We start from the raw sequence: 11,184 nt of genomic DNA on the forward strand, positions 1-11,184 counted from the left end.
TCTCTTTCTAGAGGTGCAAGGCTGGCCATTCTTCCTTTTTAAACACCATGCTTTCTCAGGGAGCTTGATGGCCAATCTCTGGGCAAGAACAAGACATGAGGAGATTTATTTTAGAAAACTGGCCACACACACACACACACACACACACACACACACATTTACGATGTCCTTTAAGGCATAAAAAGAAAGATCCAAGCATTGACAGTGATGCATCTTTGCCAAGTCTCTCAGAGGAGGTTTCTTGTTAACAGGTTGGAATTCATTCCTCAATTCAGAACAACTTGTTCTTTTTCTTTCAGGATATTTGCAGAGAAAAATTTGGGGCTACTAGCAGCCATGAGGCACACATAAAAATGGCATGAGATTAAATGACTAACTTCAAATCAATAAGAGTTTCCTGGGACTCAACTTTGAGAAAGGTAAATATTTGTAGTTATCCATTCTGTGCATTAAACAGCATTAGAAAATCACCAAAGAGCACACACGCATAAAAATAGCATCTGGGAGGCAGACAAATGCCCAGAGGCATTGAGAAAGCTGAGTTGGAGTCAAGGGGCCACATGGTGCTAGGGAAACCCCTCACGGATGTGGGTCACAACTGGCTTCCCTCTGACACACCAACCCAACCTTTGGAAGTGGCTGATCCTTAGAATGGTGAGTTTAGCGTGGTGAATCTCATCTTCTTTCAAACTTTGCTGGCATTTCCAAAACCAAGAGAGAAAATAAATTTGGTTAGAGGCTTGGCAGCCAGTGAGGTGGGTGGGGAGCTGATTGTCTGTCATTCCTGACTAGCTGGTTTCTTGCTCTGCAAAATCCTCTTTCCCAAGGTTGAGTCACCTGAAACTACATTTTCCAGCTTCACTTACATCTAAACTACAGCAAGTAACTAGTGCTAGCTGCATAATCTGTGTGGCCTTGTGAAAAATGGAAAACGTAAAGTCCCTTATTCAAAAAGCAGGAGGAAAAGTGCAGTTAAAGGTACTAAAATAAAATTCATTTTAAAGATTTTATTACTTATAAAATGTACTATGGGATAATAGCAATGAATTAATAACAAATTTATAAATTGCAAAAGAAGGGTAAATTTTTATAATATGGCAAACAATATTGTTATAACATTAATGTAATAATGTTAGCTTGATTGATAAGATTTTTCTTACATACTTTTCTGCAAGTTCATTTATTAGGCCATTTATTGCTTTTAGCAACATCATTCTTCATTGGTATAACTAAAAGTGATGTCAGTTCTCAGCATATGCAAGATCACAAATAATTTTTGACAATTCTCAATTTTGAGAATGACTTTTCTGCAAAAGCCACCATTGCTTGAGTTGTTAAAAGTATTTTATAGTCTGACAATGTTGAGATAAATTTGTTAATTATTTTTGAAATACAAATTTTAGTACATCTAGAGCTGACAATTTTTGCAGAAGAAATTTTCTGAAAAGATTTAACTCCTCATACAAATCAGTTTTGTGTGAGCCTGAATTTAGTTTTTGATGCAAATTTATACAGTAGCATTTTAATGTTTCCTCTGACATTTCCTGTAGCTTGTTGAAGTCATACAAGAAACTGAAAGTAACTTTATGATTTATATACAATTCAAGATGCCTGTTTATACATTCTATCATTGTATCTTCAATGGCAAGGAAAAACTAGTCATAAAATTATCTTCCTCGTTAGTACTGTATTTTGTTCATACAGAGCTTCATATGGAAGCAAAATTATTTTCCATTAACTGTGATAATCAATCAAAATTTAATTTCTGTTTCTAACCCTGTGGATATCTGCTGCAATGTTATGACAATTTTTAATACTAGACATCCTAAAGTCTTAAAAATTCTAATAATTTCCTGATATGCTTTATTGCAATATGTCTCTGCATACTTTTATTTTGTAATAATTTACCAAGTACTAGCAGAACTAGTGAATGGTGGAGCAAGGATTCAGACCCAAAGCCTGGGCACTTAATCACTACGCTGCACCAAGCCTTCTTAATATGACATCAGAGAACTCACCAAACCATCATCTATACTGCATCATAGTTGTCCTGAATATTTGTTTGTTGTTTCCTTGACTAACATCTTTTCCACTGGGGTCCAGGTGCAGTGGGTCATGCCTGTAATCCCAGCACTTTGGGAGACCAAGGCAGGAGGATCACCTGAGGTCAGGAGTTCAAGGCCAGACTGGCCAACATGGTGAAACTCTGTCTCTACTAAAAATACAAAAATTAACCAGGCGTGGTGGCGTGTGCCTGTAGTCCTAGCTATCTGGGAGACTGAAGCAGGAAAATGGCTTGAACCTGGGAGGCAGAGGTTGCAGTGAGCCAATACACACCACTGCACTCCAGCCTGGGTGATAGAGTGAGACTCCATCTCAAAAACAAAAACAAACAAAATATCTTTTCCACTGGGGAACTGCCTCTCCCACACCTGGTGGGTTTGTCAGTCATGTGCCCTGACTCCCCAGGGAAGAGGTAGGGGACACAGTCCAGGCCAGAGTATTTCTTCTTCCTAAACACAGCAATGGGTCTGGGGACAAACTTTTGACCTAGGCAGGGTTATTCAGAGGGCACTTTGGAAGCCCAATAGGCACAAAAGGGTTTCTCCTAAGACTGTGACGATTGTATAAGCCAAACGGGGCCGTTTTTTCTCTCCAAATGGAAAAAGCCTATCTGGGTAAGACCCTAACCTGGAAAAAGGCAGTGCTGAGAGACAGGCCTGATGATGTCATTTGAGCCCCTGGATCTCACTATTCTTGAAGCCTAATAAATGAGCCAATAAATTGTTCTTTTTACCTATGCCAGTTTGAGTTGGTTTTCTGTCTCTAAACATACATTTTTTTAACTACAAATGTTCTTCATATAGTAGACAGGGTGAGAGACTTGAGTCATTCTTCCTGGCCAGCAGCTGTTGTCTGCCTCTGTAAGGCATCTTGTCTTAGAGACAAGATGCTTGTGAAGACATCTACTCTGACCCAAATAGCTCCTCACCAGGGACCATCTCTCACCCATTATTTTCCATGCCTGTGCACAACAGAGGCCACTTTGAGCAGGAATCACTGCTACAACCACCTACTCTATTAATGCATCTTTTTTTGTTTGTTTGTTTGTTTTGTTTTTGTTTTGAGACAAAGTCTCCTTCTGTCACCCAGACTGGAAATCAGTGATGTGATCTCAGCTCACTGCTACCTCCATCTCCCAGGTTTAAGCAATTCTCCTGCCTCAACCTCCTGAGTAGCTAGGATTACAGATACCTGCCACCACACTCAGCTAATTTATGTAGTTTTTAGTAGAGACAGGATTTCACCATGTTGGCCAGGCTGGTCTCGAACTCCTGACGTCAGATGATCTGCCTGCCTCAGCCTCCCAAAGTGCTGGAATTATAGGTGTGAGCCACTGTGCCTGGCCTCATGCATCTTCCACTTTACTCTTTCTCCCCAGCCATTCCTGACTCCCAAATGATCCTTGTAGACAGAGGTATAAAGAAAGAGATTCTTTTGAAATTTTAAGCTGTCTATACAATATCTGGTAGATATAGAAATAACATGAAATATTGTGGATGATATGATTTATTGATAGATTTTTTTTTTTTTGAGACAGAGTCTCACTCTGTTACCCAGGCTGGAGTGCAATGGCACGATCTAAGCTCACTGCAGCCTCTGCCTCCTGGATTCAAGCAATTCTTTTGCCTCAGCCTCCTGAGTAGCTGGAATTACAGGCACATGCCATCATGCCTGGGTAATTTTTGTATTTTTAATCGAGATGGGGTTTCACCGCGTTGATCATGCTGATCTTGAATTCCTTACCTTGTGATCCTCCCACCTCTGCCTCCCAAAGTGCTGGGATTACAGGTATGAGCCACTGTGCCCGGCCTGATTTATTAATGTGATTTGGTTAATATAAGCATTTGGATTTCTTCAGAAATATAGTACGAATAGGTAACGTGTAGATGATCTCTTTCAAGGTCAGCCAAGTGTAGGGTGGCTCCCACGGTTACAAAAGAGAGGATTTCACAGGGACATTGGCATGGCATTAAATACTAACGACTTAGAAACATACCAGTGTTTCCTGAAACTAATCAAGACAAAACATCAGACAACCAGGAATTTAGGGTCAATCTGTAAAGTAACTAGGCCTGCCTTCTTCAAAAATGTCAACATTATGAAAGACAAGGAAAGGCTGAGGAACTGTTCCAGGCTTAAAAAGACTAAAGAGACAGCACCAGTGAATGCAAAACATGATCAGAAACTGGTTTTTATTCTGGGGGGAAAAATGCCATCAATGATGTTCTTGGGTCAGTTGACAAAATTGAATTATAGACTGCAGTCAGACAGAAGTACTGCACCAAAGCTAAATTTCCTGAATATGATCATTATACTGTGGTTATAAAAGAGGATATCCTTGTCGTTAGGAAATACATTGAGTTATTAAAGGTATATTATATGCAACCTGCTTAAAGGTTCAGAAAAAATACAAGTATATATACAGAAAGAAAGAGGGCAGGGCACAGTGGCTCATGCCTGTAATCCCAGAACTTTGGGAGGCCTAGGTGGGAGGAACATTTGAGGTCAGGAGCTTGAGACCAGCCTGACCAACACGGTGAAACCCATCTCTACTAAAAATACAAAAATAAATAAATAAATAAATAAATAGTCAGGCATGGTGGTGCATGCCTGTAGTCCCAGATACTCAGGAGGCTGAGGCAGGAGAATCACTTGAACACAGGAGGCAGAGGTTGCAGTAAGCCAAGATCGTGTCATTGCACTCCAGCCTGGGTGACAGAGCAAAATTTCATCTCAAAAAAAAAAAAAAAGAAGAAAAATCAAAGGAAGGAAGGAAGAAAGGAAGGAAGGAGGGAGGGAAGGAAGGAAGGAAGGGAGAAAGAAAGAAATGGCCAGAACTAGTAACGAGTAAATCTAATTAAAGATCTACAAGAGTTTTGTATTGTCCTTATGACTTTTCCCTAAATTTGAAATCACTTGAAAGCAAAAGTTTTCTTAAAAAAGGTTTAGTCAGCCTTGTAAGTTTCTTTCAACCCTCATGATTATGGCAAAGAGAAAGTATCAGTTTGGGACTAATGTATCTTCAACATGTTTCTAACACTTGTTAATCTCCTTTTAATAAAGAGAGAGCATAGGCCTCAGGCTCAGTCTTTGGCAAGCAGCAGTTAATAACATTGTTCCTTTTGTTTTCATTGTAGCTAGCACTTAAGAACATTGTTTTATTTTCATTGCATTATTTTCTACTTATGGCAAGTAGTGTAGCATTCCTTGTATAATAAGATACAAAATTACCTTTTAAATAAATTTATATAATTTTAAAGTGAGTTAATGAAAAGAAAATATTAATATAAAAGTACAGGTAATATTTGGAGGCTAAAGTACAGGTGACTTTAATGGCAATTGCCTTACATTTAGGAAACACTAGTCTATTCTAAAGACTTTGTCCTAGAGGTAGACAAACCAGAATTCTGAAAGTTAAGTGGCTTGCCCAAGATCACACAGTTCCTAGTGGTGGAGACAGTCCACTGTCCGTTTTACCATAGCACATTGCTGTGACTCACATCACAAGAGTGCTAAGAGCCAACCTTACAATGAGAAACAGCTCAAAGTGGTGCCGTCTTACTATTTACACACACACACACAAGAAAACCAGTTATTCTTTTGCAAATCAGGCAATTCACAGCAAAATCAAGCCTCACGGTTGGTTTAGGCCTTCAATACTGAAATAATCTTGTTTCTTCTTTTTTCCCTTCCAGAGTGCCAATGGAATGGACGATGAGTCACTCCTATATAGTTTATAGACAAATTCAAACCCTTCTTTTTAAAAAGCACTCATAGCAGAGCATGGTGGCACATGCCTGTAGTCCCAGCCACTTGAGAGGCCAAGGTGGCAGAATTGCTTGAGGACAGGAGCTTGAGACCAGCCAGGGCAACACAGCAAGTCTTCCATCTCTAAAAAGTAAAAATAAAACAATTTCTGTCACCAATTATAAAAATTCAAAAATAAAAATAAACAACTTTTTTAAAACGTTTAGGTAAAAAGCACTGACAATCACAGAGCTCTGGAAGCTTGGAAGAACAGCTAATTCCATCTTGTAAATAGTTTCAGAAATAGCTGAGGGAAGCACAGCTGGGCTTTTATGTGTTCCAGGCACTGGTCCTGCATCCCAGCTCTCATGCTTACAATTCCTGGAGCTGACAGTTCAAATATTTTCCTTTTTCTCCAATATTCTTGTACTCTCAATGCCGTTTTCCATAAATCTATAGGTAGATTTTATGTGCTTTTCAGTGAAAAATCAGAACTACTGGGTGAGTGCTAATGGGATGTCTGAGCTAGCCCTTTTGCTACTGTCAGTCAAGGACTTCAACTCGTAAACTCACTAACAAGAGGAGAATCCACCCTGCTTAGAAGGGTGCCAGAGAAGGGCATTCTACCGCTTCTAGACACCCATTCTAGCTGGCAGGACAGTTTTCTTCCTGCTGATTGAATCCACCCAACCAAGAGTGCATGGCCATCTCTCTTTGTTCCCTTCTCTGTGGACAGCAATGGCCTCCTGTTTTTGTAAAATAACTTTTACAGTCTTGAAGATTATTCCCAAACCTCCATTTGACTTTTCTCTCCAAAATGACCTCTTCCTAGTTTTTCAATCTTCATGCAAAAATAACATCTACCAATCGACTTTTTTATCTTGACAGCTTACTTCTGAGTTTTCTTTCTTTCTTTCCCTCTTTCCTTCCTTCCTTCCTTCCTTCCTTCCTTCCTTCCTTCCTTCCTTCCTTTCCTTCTTTCTTTCTTTCTTTCTTTCTTTCTTTCTTTCTTTCTTTCTTTCTTTCTTTCTTTCTTTCTTTCTTTCTTTTCTTTCTTTCTTCTTTCCTCCTTTCTCTCCTCCTTTCTCTCTCTCTTTCTCTCTCTCTCTTTCTTTCTCTCTTTCTCTCTTTCTTTCTTTCTTTCTTTCTTTCTTTGAAGACAGAGTCTTGCTCTGTTGCCCAGGCTGGAGTGCAGTGGCATGATCTCAATTCACTGCAACCTCCACCCCCTGGGCTCAAGCGATCCTCCTGCTTCAGCCTCCCAAGTAGCTGGAATTACAGGCATATACCACCACACCTGGCCACCTCTGAGTTTTCATCTTACTTTTTCCTGTCACTCATAAGTTGTTGACTCCAGAGCAGAGCACAATATTTTGAGGGTGTCTGCAAGTCAGTGCAAAAACACCTAACATCCCTGCTTTCTTGGCAGGCCCAAATGCCTTAGAGCCTGTGGATATCTCCTGGACTCTCCAGGCCCAGGCAAATCTGTTCAGAGGCCCGTGGAGTCCTAGCGTGGCTCTGATTCTTCACGTTCCATCCACACACATTTTAGGTCAGAAATGGTGGAGAAGGGACCTCAGAGACAGACCTCTAACCTCTTAAATGGAAAGTCCAGTTTAGCACTCAGGTCACACAGGGGTTCCCAACTTTTTTGGCACCAGGGACCGGCTTCATGGAAGACAATTTTTCTATACACATGGGTGGTGGATGTGGGAGATCGTTTTGGGATGACACCGTTCTACCTCAGGTCATCAGGCATCAGATTATCATAAGGAGCACACAGCCTAGATCCCTCCCATGTGCAGCTCACAATATGGTTCATGCTCTGTGAGAATCTAATGCCACTGCTCATCTGACAGGAGGTGGAGCTCAGGCAGTAATGCTCACTCGCCCACTGCCCACTTGCTGTGCGGCCCAGTTCTTAACAGGCCACAGACGAATACAGCTAGTGCTCGACTTACGACCATGGTCGGGACCACGGACCAGTCGTAACATGATTTGGTCGTAAGTTGAGTAGGCTATATGTACAGTTGAAATGGTGCACGCAGAGATGGTAGTGCTGCCGGAATCTGGTCCTCACTGTCGTAAGCCCAGCTGGGCAATGTTTGCACTGCCAGACGCGGAGCAGTCATGGCTAGTGATTGTGTTCGTAAAGTCGAATGGTCGTAAGTTGCATAGGTGGTAAGTCGATCAATACCTGTAACTGTCCGTGGCCTAGGGGTGGGAAACCCCTGATCTAGAGGCCAACTGAAAGCTTAGCCAGGTCCTAAACCCCCACAGAAAAACAAACTAACTAATTAACTTTTAGGGGAAATCAGATACACAGATCACTCTGCGACTTGCCCAACTCTTTTTTTTTTTCTGGAAGACTCAATGTTATTAAAATACTGATTCTTCTCAACTTGATGTACAAATCAATGCCATTACAATTGATTCTAAAAATCACAGGGAAATGCAAAGTATATAGAAGGGTCAGATCAACTTTGAAAAGGAAGAATCATACTGGGACTTGCACTACCTGACATTAGGACTTGCAAGCAACCTTAAAGGAGACAGTGTGGTATTTTTCTAGGTGGATAGGAAGTAGAATTTATTGGTGAGTATTAAGAGGAGGCAGCATAGTGGAAGCTCATGAGTTCAGGGGTGCCACTTGCCCTGCTCACCTGGCAGTGGTGTGAGAATGAGTCACATAGGGTGATACTTTGAAAGCTGGCAAAGCCAAGGGATGACAGAGGAGAGTAGGGGGAGCAGGTCCTAAGAACAAGCTTTGGCATGGTCTGTCTCTGAGCTGACAGAACTCCTACAGAATTCTGGATGTGTTTCTGTTCAACTGTGGCCTTGGACCCGATGTCTATGTAAGAACTCATAGAAAAGGTAAACGTGAACGAGTCATTGAGGAAACCCGTGGTTTGCCGTATTTCAAAGCCATAGCCTCCCTGGCCACCATGGGCACATCGCATGCACGAACCCACTCCTCAATACCTCTCAGCAAGTGTGGTTGCACCAAGCAGTGAGCGTGGAGAAGAGTGGCAGAATCTCAGCACTGTCCCAGCCCTGGACTGTCACAGAGGTCAGCTGCAGGTTGGCCACCTGGGCAAGTTCAAGAACTCAGACTAAAAGCTTTCATATTCTGGCTGAACACGGCGGCTCACACCTATAATCCCTGCACTTTGGGAGGCCGAGGCAGGTGGATCACTTGAGGCCTGGAGTTTGAGACCAGCCTAGCCAACATGTTGAAACCCCACCTCTACTAAAAATACAAAAATTAGCCAGGCGTGGTGGTGCACGCCTGTAATCCCAGCTACGCAGGGGCTAAGGCAAGAGAATCGCTTGAACCAAGGAAGTGGAGATTGTAGTGAGACGAGATCATGTCACTGCACTTCAGCTTGTGGGGCGGAGCAAGACTCAGTCAAAAAAAAAAAAAACTTCCATATTTCCTCGGGGACTGAAGGGGTAATTGTCAAATGACTGTATACTGGACAATCTACCCAAATGATGGGAAAGTTACTCTCTCAGCAGTTTTATGATGGTTGCTGGAAGTCATTGAGTCTAGACTTCTCATCTCATATGTGGGGAAACTGAGGCCCAGAAAGGGGGTGATTGGTCCAAGGTCAGACACGTGGCAGAGCCAGGTCTGGACCTGGCCTCCTTTCCTTGGCCCTTTGGGCTCCCCTTTGGAAATTCTAGAGCATCAGCCCACTAAACAGGGTGAGAGAGAGTCCTCCATCTCTCTCTTTGACATCTGACAGATGGGGCATGTCAGCTGCTGTTTTCTGGTTCAGCTCAGATGGCAAAGGCAGGGGAGGGAAGTGGTTTTCTGGTTCGGCTCAGATGGTGAAGGCAAGGGAGGGAGGTGGGAGGGAGGGCTGAACATCGTGTGTGTACATTTCACTTCTTTCTTTGCATGTTGGTTACATTTAACAATGTGTTACCTCGTCACAGAGTCATTTATATCATTTGCAGGAGGCCAAGAATGACATCAACATCTATTAAAACCTAACGTTTCATGTTCTCCATTGTAAACACTTCCAGTGCTTAGTTTCCAGATATAAACGCAAAGTCATCCTCAAGTTGCATGGTTTCTTTCCAAGAAAGTTGGTGTGACTGTAAATGAAATTTACCTAATTAATCTCACTAAGAGAGAAGGAATCCGATGATAACTGTTAATAAAGACCTCAACGTTGCTCTTGTAATCAGAGCAAGGCAATCTACAGATTCGTTGTGGGAGAGACTATAACTTTCCAAATAAATCCTAGTAAAGCTTTGCAGACAGGGCACTTGAGTTGCTTCCCCACTTGGCTGGCTTGCTTTCAGCCTCTGAGCCCTGTACAAACTTCTCCAGAACTCTGGATGTGTTTCTATTCACCCGTGGCCTTGGACCCAATACCTATGAAAGAACTCATTGAAAAGGTGAATGAGTCATGGAGGAAACCCTTGGTCTGCCCTGTTTCAATGCCATCCCCTTCCTGGCCACCATCGGCATGTCACATGCATGAACCCACTCCTCAATACCTTCTCAGCAGTTTGGTTGCACCAAGCAGTAAGTGTGGAGCAGAGCGGCAGGTGCACTTTGCCAGGGGCTTCCTTGAGGACCAGTGAAGCCATCCACACATACATAACCAAGAATTTCTCCTTGCAAAGGAGTAAGGTGTGTCACACCAGGGTATAGGAGGCCACACTGGGAAGTAACGAGAACACTTCCCCTGTCTCCTGGTCCTGAGGTCAAGCGGGCCACAGGAGAAGTGGCACCTACAGGGAAGAGCTTTGTGAGAGATACCACTCCGTAAAGATGTTGAAGGAGTGCTGGCAGTTATTAACCCTGGAACTGGAGATCGAACAGATACACAGGGAATGACTGGGTGGAAGCCTGGGAAGGCTGTGTCAGAGCAGCACGGCAGAGTTTGAGAAGTTATAGAGAAAGGTCAGGAATGCTACAGGAATCCAGTTTTCAAAGCTGGGGCAGCCAGTCATGGAGACAAGTACCCAAGAGTAACTGGATCCTCAGCCCCTGAAAACAGAGCTGAATCTGTGTAAATCCTAACTGATTCAGGACATGAGCAGAGGGAAAGGGAGGTGGGTCTGAGTTTGCAGATGGCAAATGGGATAAAAGATATCAAGGCAGGTAGCATGCTAAACTTGACATTATTTCAGCAAACAAGGCCATACATAGTCCCGGGAGGTCACCAGTGACCTGAGTGGAATTTTCGAGAACAGAAGACCTCTACCATCCCTCCCCATCCTCCATTCCATCAATGGAAGAATGTTGCTTCATTCACACTTACCTTTTACATGTGTTCTTATATAGCCATCAGGTCCAAGGCCATGGGTGAACAGAAACACACCAGGAGGTTCTAGAGAAGTTTACAGGCCTTG

The sequence above is a fragment of the Sapajus apella genome, unplaced genomic scaffold, assembly GCF_009761245.1.
Source record: "Sapajus apella isolate SASKATOON/1434 unplaced genomic scaffold, GSC_monkey_1.0 scaffold354, whole genome shotgun sequence".
NCBI lineage: Eukaryota > Metazoa > Chordata > Mammalia > Primates > Cebidae > Sapajus > Sapajus apella.